The sequence below is a fragment of the Macaca mulatta genome, chromosome X, assembly GCF_049350105.2.
Source record: "Macaca mulatta isolate MMU2019108-1 chromosome X, T2T-MMU8v2.0, whole genome shotgun sequence".
In the NCBI taxonomy this organism is placed as follows: domain Eukaryota; kingdom Metazoa; phylum Chordata; class Mammalia; order Primates; family Cercopithecidae; genus Macaca; species Macaca mulatta.
Genome location: NC_133426.1, coordinates 40,005,903 through 40,019,054, shown reverse-complemented (window position 1 = coordinate 40,019,054; position 13,152 = coordinate 40,005,903). Strand labels below are relative to the sequence as shown.

The 13,152-nt window shown below is 51.1% G+C and overlaps 1 protein-coding gene across 11 annotated transcripts in view; it reads left to right on the top strand.

Annotated features, from left to right (window-relative positions):
- BCOR (BCL6 corepressor) overlaps positions 1-13,152 on the top strand; it is a 127,496-nt gene that overhangs the window by 31,027 nt on the left and 83,317 nt on the right. For 4 of the 11 annotated variants that reach the window (XM_077988363.1, XM_077988354.1, XM_077988359.1 and 1 more), the window contains exon 1: positions 357-688. The exons of 4 other annotated variants lie outside the window; for them this stretch is intronic. The gene's annotated coding sequence lies outside the window, so the exon portion shown is untranslated. Of the gene's footprint in view, positions 1-356; positions 712-13,152 lie in introns of those variants that run through there. 3 more of the 11 variants (XM_077988365.1, XM_077988356.1, XM_028842388.2) reach the window with 1 other exon arrangement.

Genomic DNA, 13,152 nt, shown 5'->3' with positions numbered 1-13,152 from the left:
TGTCCAGAGTGCACGTGCATGTGCGGATCGCAGGGACTCTCGGTGGATTAGCCGCCAAAAGCGGGGGAGCGCCGCGTATGGACGCTAGGGCTGGGGGCCAGCGGGGACCTACAAACACCCCAGGCGGCCGAGCAGGTGAAGGAACCATTCCGAGCCCGTTCCCTCCTCCCGGGCCCGCACGCCGCCGGCCATTGCGGCGGAAACACGGTCCAACTCCTTGAAAGTAAACTTGCCGCCCGGGGCGAGGGGCGCGAAGGAAGGAGGGGGCTGACATTGGTGTCTGCGTTGGGGAGGCCAGGAAGGCTTGTGTCAAATTTCAGCCCCTAATGACATTCCGTGGCGAGGTGCCAAGGCCCTGGGAACGGCGGCGGGGGTTCTGGGTGAGAGTGACCGCGCCGCGGGGCCCAACTTGCGAACCCCGAGGCGCCCGGAGGGCCGAGGGAGGCCGCGGGGGCAGGCGCGGCGGGCGGGGAGGGGGCGCTCCTAGAGCCTCCTGAGCCGAGCGGAGCGCAGGCATCTTCCGCAATCCATTCATGCACTGAAGCGCGTGCAGAGCTGCTGATCGCTGCCATTGTTACTCGCGGGCGGTGTGGGAGCTGAGCCTCCACTCTGGCGAGAGATAAATGGCCTCTGACAGCCCCTCCTCGCCAAGAGAGCTCCTCGGATTTCACCGCGCGGCGGCTCTCAGGTCTGTGCCTCGCTCGCTTCCCGGTGAGAACCTTTAAATCAGCCTCCCGGCCTTCCCTCCTCCCGGACACTGTCCCCCGCCCGCTCAGGCCCCGGCAGGGCCCCGGGCGCGCTGTGTGCAGTCTCGGGGGCCTCTCCCCACCTGGGGGTTAAACACGGTGGGGGCGCAGGGGGGACCTCAGGACCGTGGGGGGAGGCGCCGGGCTCCCCAACCCCGGCTCCGTGCCTCCGCGGGAGCGGAGCCCCGCGCCCCGCCTCCGCGCCCACAAGATGGATCAGGCTACCGTGCGGAGAGCGGGCTGTAAATATTTAAAAAGTCTCTCGCGCGCTGGCGGTAATGGCTTTCGCAGTCGGAATGTGTGCTGGGGAAGAGGAAGGGCGACGTGTACTGTATTGCAGGGTGGGGAATTGTTCCTACGCTTCCCCTTAGGTCCGGGGTGGGCTACATGTTCAGGCTTCCCGATTTCCCGCCCTCCGCCTCTCCGCCGCCGTGTCCCACGATAGCATCGAGAACGCCAGTCGACAGGGAACTTGAGCATAGCCGGGAGACAGAGGCCCGGTCGAGGTGACCCTGGAGCCACCCTCCCCACCCGGGTCTCCCAAGCTCGTAGGTTGCGAGTGGTCCCAGACCCCTAATCCAGGTCCACTTCTCGCTGCTGCACAGGGGAGGGCGGGAAACGCACAGATTGGAGCCCCCTGAGTTTGGGTGGTCGCAAAAGCCTGGGCCGGGGTTTCTGCAGAGGGGGCCTAGACCCTGTGTGTGCCTTTGCTACCCTCCCCAGCCGCTCTTAAACCTTGATCTGCTCTCCAGGAGACCCCCACCCCTATCTGAATCTGAAAGTAGCTTTGTGGCTGCTGAGACCGAAACCTGGGAGGAGGCAGCACGGAGAGATTGGGGTGGGGAGGGGGTAGCCTCCAGGCTTAGTGGAGGTCACACGTGGACCTAAACGGGGACTCTTTTGCCTCTCTGGTGAGTGTGGGCCTGGGATCTTTAAGGCCGAGCCCTGCCGGATGGAAGAGGTGGGGGAGGAGGATTCAGCCTTCTCGACTCGGCTGGGAGAGGCTTAATGGGCCCACCACAGGGTGTGTGCCGGGTGAGGTTGTCGCCTTTGCCAGCGGCCACTCCCTGGCGGGGCGGGGGAGCCGAGTTGTCCAGAGCTGGGGCGGGCCGGGCGCCGCGTGTTCGCGCGGAAGGTTCCAGGGGTGTGGACCCAGGCCGAAGCTGTTCCCCTGCGCCTTCCACCCCGCCGGCTCTGGGACCGGCCAGAGTGTGGGTGCTGGCGGCGTGTCAGGACGCGCTGGGCTGCTCTCCGCGTTCGAGCGCTGGGAGCTCCCGACTCCTGGCAGCTCTGTGCACTCCGTTTCCAGGGGCTTGTGTTGCGCCCTTCTCGCTTGTTTGTCTCGTGTGAGTCTCGTAAACCGCCCTGATTTATTACCCAGACTAAATGCTTAATTTGTGAATATGAAACAGATTAAAAGGGGCGGGGGGAGGGGGGTTGAGGTCGGCATATTTTAGCAATCAGACCAAAGCAGCCCGGCAGATGTTTCAAATTTGTCGACATTTTCAGGCTCATGTGGAAAGCCAGCCAGAATGGTCAAGAGGTCCTTTCTCCTTCCTTCAACCTGAGAACTTGGCAGTGATCAAAAGGAGGTGATTAGTAGCTACAGAGAAAAGACACCAGCAGGCAAGGAGTTAACAGAGATTGAGCCGTTCACCTCCAGGATTGGGATTTGGAGGGGAGGGGGGTCACAAAGGCAAGAGGAATCCTGGCTAAAAAGGGGCAAGTCCTGGAAGCCAACTCTGAAGAACAAAGTAGAGGGTCCATTAAAAGTTAATTCAGTAAATAAACTTCATTGGTGATAAAACATATAAGAAAGATGGAAACTCCAACTTAAAATAGCCAAAAGATAATAAAAATAAATCGCTTTTATGTGGCCTGGACATGTACATATGTCTTTGGTCAGGTCCCGGCAATGATCCACCTAACACAGGCCTCTCCCGAGTACCCTCTCCCTTTGAAAATCCCACATGTACAGCCAGTGTTTTTTGGCGTTTGTGATTTTGGGGCAACTTCACACATCAAAGGCGAGCACCTTTTTCTTTTCAGCTCCCTGATTACAGCCACCCAGTGAAGCAGATACAATTTCTATAAATTGGCCACCTTCCCCAGGTTTCGGTTGATCATCACCATATGAGATTATTGAAAGTCTAATGTCTTATTTCACTTTTTCCAAAGAGTGAGAAGGGGAACAGTTTATTGAAAGTCAGGCCACGTGAAGACTCTTGTGTTGTGCAATAGTAATTTCCATTAGCCTGGATTTATCAGCCTCCTGATACTGCCACGTGTCTCCTGCAGGTTCCTTGTACCACCTTCCCTCTCCCCCTCCAGATCTCACCATCTGTCCCCGTTAACAGGTAGAGTTCAAACCGGAGCATTCCTATTGGGAAGGAGAAAATGGCTGATGACCAAAAATTAGGAAACAAAAGATTTGTTGTTGTTGTTGTTGTTTGTGAGATGGAGTCTTGCTCTGTTGCCCAGGCTGGAGTGCAATGGCCTAATCTCGACTCACTGCAACCTCTGCCTCCTAGGTTCAAATGATTCTCCTGCCTCAGCCTCCTGAGTAGCTGAGATTACCGGGCACACGCCCACGCGCCACCACGCCTGGCTAATTTTTTTGTATTTTTAGTAGAGACGGGGTTTCACTATGTTGGCCAGGCTGGTCTCAAACTCCTGACCTCGTGATCTGCCCACCTCGGCCTCCCAAAGTGCTGAGATTACCGGCGTGAGCCACCGCACCTGGCCAAAAGATGTATTTTTTAAACATATTTGTTATAACTCAAGAATCCCCTCTTCGGCCTTTGTTTCCTACTCCAAAGTTTTTTGTTCCCCTTTGGCCTCGATAAGATCTTTCGTTTTACTAAAGTTGATTATGGTTCCTCTGTCTTGTCCCCAGCCAGACAAAGGCTTAGGGAAAGTCAAAGGACGTGTTAATTATATGTTTCTTGTAAACCGACTTTTCATTTCCCCCTAACACATTTAGTTGGCTTGGTGTTTAGTTTAACACTCAATTGCTACAAATATGCTGCTTAAAAAGGCTGCTTTTATTAAAACAAATAAATGAATTCAAAGACCTTTCTAATTTCAACTCGTGTGGGCTAGAAACAGAAGAGAAAACCGAAAGCAAGAGAGAGGGAAAGGAGTCAGGGAGGGGAGAGAAAGGAGACCAGGAAACACACACACACACACACACACACACACACACACACACACACACACACACACACACACACACACACAGCATTCCTCCTGCCATCCCTCCGGAAGCCGTGTTAAACTGGTCCATACAATTGTCCCTGGCTGCCCCCTGCAGCTCGCCAGTCCTCCTGGATTTTCCATCACTTGGTGCCTAAGGCGATCATTAGCTGAGAATGGGCAACCTCCTCTACCTGCCGGCAGCTCATCACTTACCAGCCAGGGGAGGCTGGCCCCATTTGCTCAACCCGAGAGGGGTCCTTGGTTTTTGCCCCTGGGTGCATTGGTGCCTAATTAAACTCTATCCAGGGCAACGTGCACTAAATATACGTAGGCTGAGAGGAAGCTGGGAGGAAAAAGCAGTCATTACCTAGGAAGAGAAAGAATCTTCGGAGAGAGAGGAGGAAGGACCCCTGCGATGGTGCTTTCTGTTTACCCTCAGCAGAGCCTTGGAGTGCATGTTCACTTGGGTGCTGAAATCAAAGAGAAATGGAAATCGGAGAAAAAATCCATAGCCCACACAGACCTGAACAGGGCCTATGTCACCACAGGGCAGGAGGGAGGTCTGCTGTAGCTCCAAACAGACAGTGCTGGCTGCAGAAAAATGACTCAGGTGCCCTTGTGGCATCGGAGTTATTGCTTATGTGCCACGGCCCCCTCATGCAGGAGCTGGAGCTGTATAAATGGCCATGGGGACAGATAGGAACAGCTGTGTCAAGAGTCCAAGGACTAGGTGTGTGTTGTGAAGCCAGACAGACGGTGGAGGAGCAGGGGAGAACCCTGAGCTGAAGACTAAAGACCCTGCTAGCACCTGGGCCCAGGCAGGATCGAAGTGACCCAACCTGGCGCTAAAATGTCAGCCGGTAAACAAGAATGTGTGCAGATGTCATACAAGAGCCACCAGGGCTTTAATTGAGCCCCATTTAACTCAGTGGAGGAAATCAGTTGAGAGGGTGAAAATACTAGCTCAGGGTGACATGTTAGTGGCAAAAGTGAGACCAGAACCCAGAGCTCCCAGCTTCAGAAAACAGCCAGAGGAGGAAAGTGACTTCTGGTTAGAGAAAGATCCAGAGTGCTCTTGGTCGCTGAAGAGGCCTGGTATTTCAGTCATTTGGCATTTATTAAGCACTTGCTGTGTGCAAAGCACTATGCTGGGCATCAAAGGGGGCTACCAGCACTATGAGCCCTCCAAGAACTGAGCAGGGAAGACCCTTCCCTTTATATGTGCCTGGTGACAAAGGCCATGAAAGACAGTGGGTGAAGGGGCTGGGGAATGGGAGGAGGAAGCCAACCATTTTGGGTTCCACTTTTGAAGATAGCGGCTTACAGGTGGGCATTGAGGCCAGAGGGCAACCTGTAGCAATGGACCCCTCTATGGCCTCCCTGAGCCAAACCCTATCTGGCTAAGCGTCTGCGCCTGTAAGATGATTGTCCTCCCCATGGTGGGAGTGCCAGAGAGGTCGTCTTCACTTCCCCTTCCTTGGAGGGCCTGACTTTGTTGCCCTAGGCAGACCAGGAAACTTATTCTAATGTGAACGAAGGAGGCAACTTTTCTAGCTAGGAAAGCACACACTACAGCTCTCTCTCTTGCCCTGAAAAAGCAGAAGAGCACAGCTTATCCCCAAAAGCTCCTGGACAAATGTAGGCTCTCTGGGGGAGCCGGTAAGGGAATACTGCCTCCCTTAACAAAACAAACCTGAGAATCTCCAAGGTTTAGCACTGCACATGGAGTCTCCCAGCAGAGAAGGAGGCTGGCTTAAGTGCCCCCTGCATTCCACCTGCCCCTTGGGGCGCTCTCAGTGTGATCACAGGTGCCCTTCCTCAAGCCATCTGGCCTGGACCCAGTCTCTGCTCTTGGTTTCCCTAAGCAGAGGCGAAACACGCTGGAACCTTCAAAGCACATTCCTAAACACTAAGAGAGAGCTGTGGGGAAGTGAAAACAAAGAGGCCGAGGAGCGCTGGAGCAGTTCAGCTTCCAGAGTCTGTGGGCCAACAGGGCTGGCCCAAGTTCAGTCAGACTTACTGGCTCTGGGCCAGCCAGAGCTGGCAGCATGCCCTCTTCAGCCCACTGCTCAGGCCCCGTCGCCCCCCAAAAACCTGGGCACACCCCAGAGCAAGCCCAAGCCCCAGGAAGCCCTGCTGCCCCTTGGCAGCCCTCTCAGACCACCCCCTCCCCCTTCTGGTTGTGGGTTGCTAGTTCCAAGAGCCAAGGAATGGCTTCCAAAATCCCTTCATCCAGAGTTTCCCAAGAGTGAGTGGGTTGCCAGTGGGTCAAGACGGGGATCCCCCAGCCCCTGAGAGTGAACCGGGGGTGACCCAATTCCTTGGCTGGCAGCTTCAGGCCACGTTGGGCAATTGTGGACACTTGGTCACTGTTTAACCTTGTGCAACAGAAAAATACCACATTCTGTGCTGAGAATCACTGCTCACTTGTCGTAAGTGTGACATCCATGCTCCAAGGGTTACCCACACATACGAATAGAAAGGATATTGGACCACATGGTCCTTCGTGGATGGTGAACACAGCATAGTCAGTGATTCAACAAACGTTCGCTCAAGCCTCTCTTGTCTGTCCTGCACTGTGCTTGTGGCTGTTGGGGGTGGCTCGGGGAAACCCCCAGTTAACAGGACCCAGGACCCTCCTTAGAGGACATAAAGTCTCCCCAAGAGAGATAAGCCCCATGGAGCTGAAAACTTCATTGTGCTTACACTAAAACCAGGAGAAAGAGCAATCCCTGGTATTACTCCTCAGTCTTAGTTTTTCGCTTTGTTTTGTTTTGTTTTTGTTTTTCTAATGGGGTCTCCATCTATCTCTTGCTGAGGCTGTAGTGCAGTGAGGTGATCACAGTTCACCGTAGCCTTGACCTCCCAGGCTCAAGTGCTTCTCCTGCCTCAGCCTCCCGAGTTGGTGGGACTGCAGGCACGTGCCACCACACCCGGCTCATTTTTCTTTTCTTTTCTTCTTTTTCTTTGTAGAGACTAGGTCTCACCATGTTGCCCAGGCTGGTCTCAAACTCCTGGGCTCAAGTGATCCTCCCACCTCAGCCTCCCAAAGTGCTGGGATTACAGCCATGAGCCACTGCACCCCACTTAGACATATATAAATATATATATTTAAGCCAAAGGGCTGATGGTGTGTTTCTGACCACTTTACACATAAAGCTGGGAAACTAAAGACTCCCTCAGACTCCCAGTGGCTGACCTGCTGAATGGGACTTGGGAGCTGGGAGTTCCATGCTTTCTCGCCAAAGGGTCCGCCCAGGTGACATCAAGTTCACGGCAGATGTTATGGGTAACACCTGCACTTGGCAGAAAATTCTAAGGCTATAAAAGGATGTTTGGTGCCTCTCCTGCCCGCATTTCTCAGTCACTCAGTTTGCCTCTCTGAAGGCAACCACTGCTCCCAGTTTATTGCTTACCCTTCCCAAGATAGTCTATTAAGGCTGATTCTTTTTTTTCTTTCTTTCTTTTTTTCTTTTTATTTTTTGAGACGGAATCTCGCTCTGTCACCCAGGCTGGAGTGCAGTGGCACAATCTCAGCTCAATGTAATCTCCACCTACCGGGTTCAAGCAATTCTCCCGCCTCACCCTCCCAAGTAGCTGGGATTACAGGTGTGTGCCACTATGTTGGGCTAATTTTTTGTATTTTTAGTAGAGACAGGGTTTCACAGTGTTAGCCAGGATGGTCTCTATCTCCTGACCTCGTGATCCACCCGCCTCGGCCTCCCAAAGTGCTGGGATTACAGGCATGAGCCGCCACGCCTGGCCTATTAAGGCTGATTCTTTTAAATATATATATTAATTTTATTTTGAAAAAAATCCCAAACCCACAGAAAACTTGAAAGAGCAGTACAACGAACACCCATATATGAAGGCAGGTTTTCAAAGGCACTATATTTATTCAACACGCCTACCCTTGGAAAGAATTCAAAACCCCTTCAAAGATCTGAATTAGTTTAACTTTATCTTAAACTGTTACTTAGGAGTACTTTTCCTTAGTAGACATGTTGCCTGCTTGTTCATCCCCCTCCTCCCAGCCCCCAGCACCTTATTTGTGTGCCTTGTGCATAGCGGGCATTTCCTAAAGCTTGCAGGATTAAATAGCGAAGACTATGTCGTAGTTAGTATGGGGGAGCCAAACTGCCTGGGTTCGAAACCTGGCTCTACGACTTGACCAGCTGTGTGACCTGAGGCAGTTACTCTCGCCACCTGACTTTCCCCATCTTTGAAATGGAGGTTAATGATACAATATATTTAATGATGTTGGGAGGATTAGTTGATGGACGTAAAGCATGTAAAATAGTGCCTGGGCCAGGCACGGTGTCTCATGCCTGTAATCCCAGCACTTTGGGAGGCCGAGGCGGGCAGATCACCTGAGGTAAGGAGTTCGACAGCAACCTGGCCAACATGGCGAAACCCTGTTTCTACTAAAAATACAAAAATTAGGCAGGCGTGGTGGTGGGTGCCTGTAACCCCAGCCAGTTGGGAGGCTGAGGCGGGAGAATCGCTTGAATCCAGGAGGCGGAGGTTGCAGTGAGCCGAGACGGTGCCACTACACTCCAGCCTGGGTGACAGAGCAAGACTGTGTCTCAAAATAAATAAATAAATAAATAAATAAATAAATAAATAATAAAACAGTGCCTGGCATCTAGAAAGTGCTTAATAGGTGTTAGGGACACTTGAGACTGAAACACATTTGATATTAACTTTGCTTTGGTGATTGCATGTAAGTCATTTGGCCGAGTTGATGGGCTCCGAGTTTTCCTTGGTAACCGTCAGAGACCCAAGAAAACCAGGAATGTGACTTCATAGTCGTCTCTCTAGTGAGAGGATTGCCCACACTCAGCACATAAGTAGCAGGGGCTTCTTGTGACCAGTTTCCACTCATGGAGAGTTTCTAGCTGTGCTTATTAAAAAAAATATTTGAGGCCGGGAGTGGTGGCTCACGCCTGTAATCCCAGCACTTTAGGAGGCCGAGGCGGGCAGATCACCTGAGCTTGGGAGTTCGAGACCAGCCTGACCAACATGGAGAAACCCCGTCTCTACTAAAAATACAAAATTAGCCGGGTGTGGTGGCGCATGTCTGTAATCCCAGCTACTCGGGAGGCTGAGGCAGGAGAATTGCTTGAACCCGGAAGGCGGAGGTTGCTGTGAGCCAAGATTGCGCCATTGCATTCCAGCCTGGGCAACAAGAGCGAAACTCTAAAAAAAAAAAAGATATTTGGAGGGAACGTCTTCCCCCGTCCACTTCCCTTTTATAGCCCGGCTAGTTGCTGCCCTGCTAATAGAACCATCTTCGAAGAAAGAGCTAGCATTTGTTGTACCCACAGACCGGTAATAAGAAGATCTTCTCCCTCAGGGTGAAGCCTAGGCTCACGAAAGCCTGAGGTCAGAAAGTCAAGAAGGGTTAGACAGAGCAAGTAGGTGCAACCCCAGAAACCTCCACTGTCTGGCAAGTCAGAGAGAGTCTGACAAAGTTGTCTGGAATGTTCTTCACATAGGAAGCGTCGAATGGTGGATGTCTTCAGAGCCAGAGGCAAGAAAGGACTGGGAAAGATAAAGGAATTTGTTTATTTTATTTTAAGTTTTATTTTATTTTATTTTTGAGATGGAGTGTCACTCTGTCGTCCAGGCTGGAGTGCAATAGCTCGATACTGGCTCACTGCAACCTCTGCCTCCTGGGTTCAAGTGATTCTCCAGCCTCAGCCTCCCGAGTAGCTGGGATTACAGGTGTGTGCCACCACACCCGACTAATCCGACTAATTTTTGTATTTTTTTAGTAGAGACGGGGTTTCACCGTGTTGGCCAGGCTGGTCTCAAACTCCTGACCTCAGGTAATCCACCCGCCTTGGCCTCCCAAAGTGCTGGGATTACAGGCATGAGCCACCGTGCCCGGCCAGGAATTTGTTTAAAGGTATACTTTGCTCTGTGCTATAAAATACTGCACCTAATGTTAGGCTTTGACGGCTATAATATGTGACCTTGACATTGTGGCGTATCTGCCATATAATTTAATTAACATGTGATGCTGGCACAATGCCAGAGAGTCAAACATTCTGACAGCTCTTGGAAGCCACATAAGTCCCTTTGAAGTTCCCCCCAGTGAACTGACACACAGAAACCTCCTATGGTTGAGGACAGCCCCTGATGCGGTATACGGAAATATAGCTGCGTGGTGGTTATATTGGATGTCACTGGCAAAGCCACCTGCTGGTTTGCCACAGTTCTGGAGGTCTGTTGTGGTTTCTAAGGGCCAAAACCATCAAGAGTGGCTCCTTGGGGAAGAAGAACTCATTCTTCATCAGGAACAAAATTAGGAGGTCTCCTGTTTGCAGATTTTGCTCCACAAAATGTTTTCTTCAGGCCGGGCGCGGTGGCTCACGCCTGTAATCCCAGCACTTTGGGAGACCAAGCTGGGCAGATCACGAGGTCAGGAGATCGAGACCATCCTGGCTAACACAATGAAACCCCGTCTCTACTAAAAATACAAAAAATTAGCCGGGAGTGGTTGCGGGCGCTTGTAGTCCCAGCTACTTGGGAGGCTGAGGCAAAAGAATGGCATGAACCCAGAAGGCGGAGCTTGCAGTGAGCCGAGACTGCGCCACTGCACTCCAGCCTGGGCGACAGAACGAGACTCCGTCTCAAAAAAAAGAAAAAAAAAGTTTTCTTCTTCCTCAACTTTGCTTACTGCAAAGTCATTAAGCTGCACACAGGAATGTAAATTAGATAAGAGGCATATGAACCAAGGAGAAAAAAGACCCTATACATCTATTGTGCACATAATTATTTAACACCCACTATACGCCTACCAAAGCTTTGGACATTTATAGCAGGAACAAAAACAGTATCTTGGACATCATAAAACTACATTTTACTAGGGAAAGAAAAAGTACATGAGCAATAAAAATATATAATATTGCAGGTTGTAATAAATACTCGGAAGAATTAAGAAGGGTATGGGGCTAGAGAGAGATGGAATGTTCTTTTATGTAGTTATTTCAATCTACAGCAGGTAGAACAAGTGTTCTTTTAGATGGTAGGTTGTGCAGTATGAGTCTTGGATTGACAGAGTAACGTGCTCAGGCAATGTATCAATAAGCTCTTGCCACAACACTGTTGTATCACAAACCACCTCAAAACATCAGTAAGCACTTATTGCTTACATACGTGTCCGTGGGTCACCTGTGGTTCACTGGTCTAGAATGTGCTCAACAGGGCTTGACTCCAAGTGTGGATTGGATCTAAAGCCGCTACACGTGTCCCTCATCTTCTGTGGACAAGTGGGCTACCTGGGACATGTTCTTCTCGTGACAGTGGCAAAAGTGCAACAGGGTAGAGTGCAAATGCGATGACTCTTAAGTCCGGGACTCAAAATTTGCACGCTGTTACTTCTGCCTACGTCTTTTGGCCAAAAGAAGTCATGTGACCTGACATCGGTGGGATGAGGAGACATGCTCTACCTCTAAAGGGTGTGGACACAGGGCGAGGTGAAGCACTGGGAAGAGTAATGCAATCTGAAACAGATGGTTCAAACCAAAACTATGTATCTCTAGCTGTGACATTTATATATACAAACACATATATCAAATGATAAAACAACCCTTGTTGAAACCTTCTGTTTTAGATTAAATTTGAATAAATCCATGCAATAATTACATTACCCACCCTGAGATGGTTTATGATGTCACCAGAGGCTTCTGGGTCATTGCCGCCAATCTCAGGAAACCTGGGAAGATGGACCACCGGCCATCCCAATGCTGAGAGACAAAAAGGCCATGAAGGGCCGGGCGCGGTGGCTCACACCTGTTATCCCAGTACTTTGGAAGGCCGAGGCGGGCAGATCACCTGAGGTCAGGAGTTCGAGAACAGCCTGGCCAACATGGTGAAACCCTGTCTCTGCTAAAAATACAAAAGTTAGCCAAGCATGGTGATACGCGCCTGTAATTCCAGGTACTCGAGAGGCTGAGGCACGAGAATCACTTGAATCCGGGAGCGGAGGCTGCGGTGAGATGAGATTGTGTCACTACACTTCAGCCTGGGCGCGAGAATGAAACTCTTCCCCCCCCCCACCAAAAAAAGAAAATAAAAAAGCCATGATGGAATGGAGACCTTTCTTCCTACAGGGGCTTCCCTTGCAGGGAGAGTACAGATGGGAAAGATCAGAGGAGACCCCAGACCGAGCAAGTTTCCTTGCTTACCTCTAAGCATGTCTTGGAGTGGCACAGATGTGGCATAGGATCCAGGAGGTGTGACTAAAAGCTAGACTTTTAACTGGTCTCGCGGGCTGTGCAGGACACACCTTCATCTGTTGTATGAAGCTATGTGAGCTGGTCAAAGACTCCCGTTCTTCCTTGCAGCTCCTTTCCCCCCCTCAGTTCTGCCCACCTTTCTCTTGCTGTCCTTGAATAATGTGGGAGGGATTCCTAAGTGTCTCTGCAGAAAGTGATGATTTCTAATTTCGGGCCTCCTTTCAATGAATTCCTCCAGGGCCCTGCAGTCAGCCAAGTACTGGAACCTAGCCCTTCCCTTTAGGAAGGAAAGCTCTTGGTTCAATTGATTCCAATGGTTAATGGAATCTCGTCACCGTTGCCCAGAGTGATTCTAATCAAAGGAATCCACTGTCTAAAAATTCAAGGTAGCAGCATCAAGGTTTACTTCTTGTAAGCAAAGAGACTGGGGCACTGGGGCAGATATGTTTTATGGCGGGACCCCATGGGGATTCAGTATCTAATTTGGGAGGATTCTGGCTCCTATCTCCAAAGGTGTGTGAGTTGATCCATCTTCTGTAAGTAATCCTAGCCTAGACCTGGAAGGGGGACTGCCTTTTTTAGTTTTTGGTATTTGGTGTTTTCCTTTTTGAGACAGGGTCTCATTCTGTCACCCAGGCTGGAATGCAGTGGTGTGATCATGGCTCACTGCAGCCTCAACCTCCTGGGCTCAAGTGATCCTCCCGCCTCAGCCTCCCAAAGTACTGGGATTACAAGTGTGAGCCACCGCACCTGGCCATGTCCTTGATCTATAAATGACAGTAGCTTTTGGAAACTGAGAAAATAAAACTCTGGATCAGGCTTCAAGTCCCCTGACCCCTCTTTGATCTGGTCCTGGTCTTCCCCTCTCCTCTGGTTCCATAGCTGCCACAGAGCACACCCTTGGGGCAGCTCAGTGAGTCCCTCTGCCCACTCATGCCCTCCTGCTTGTTCTGCCCTCAGAG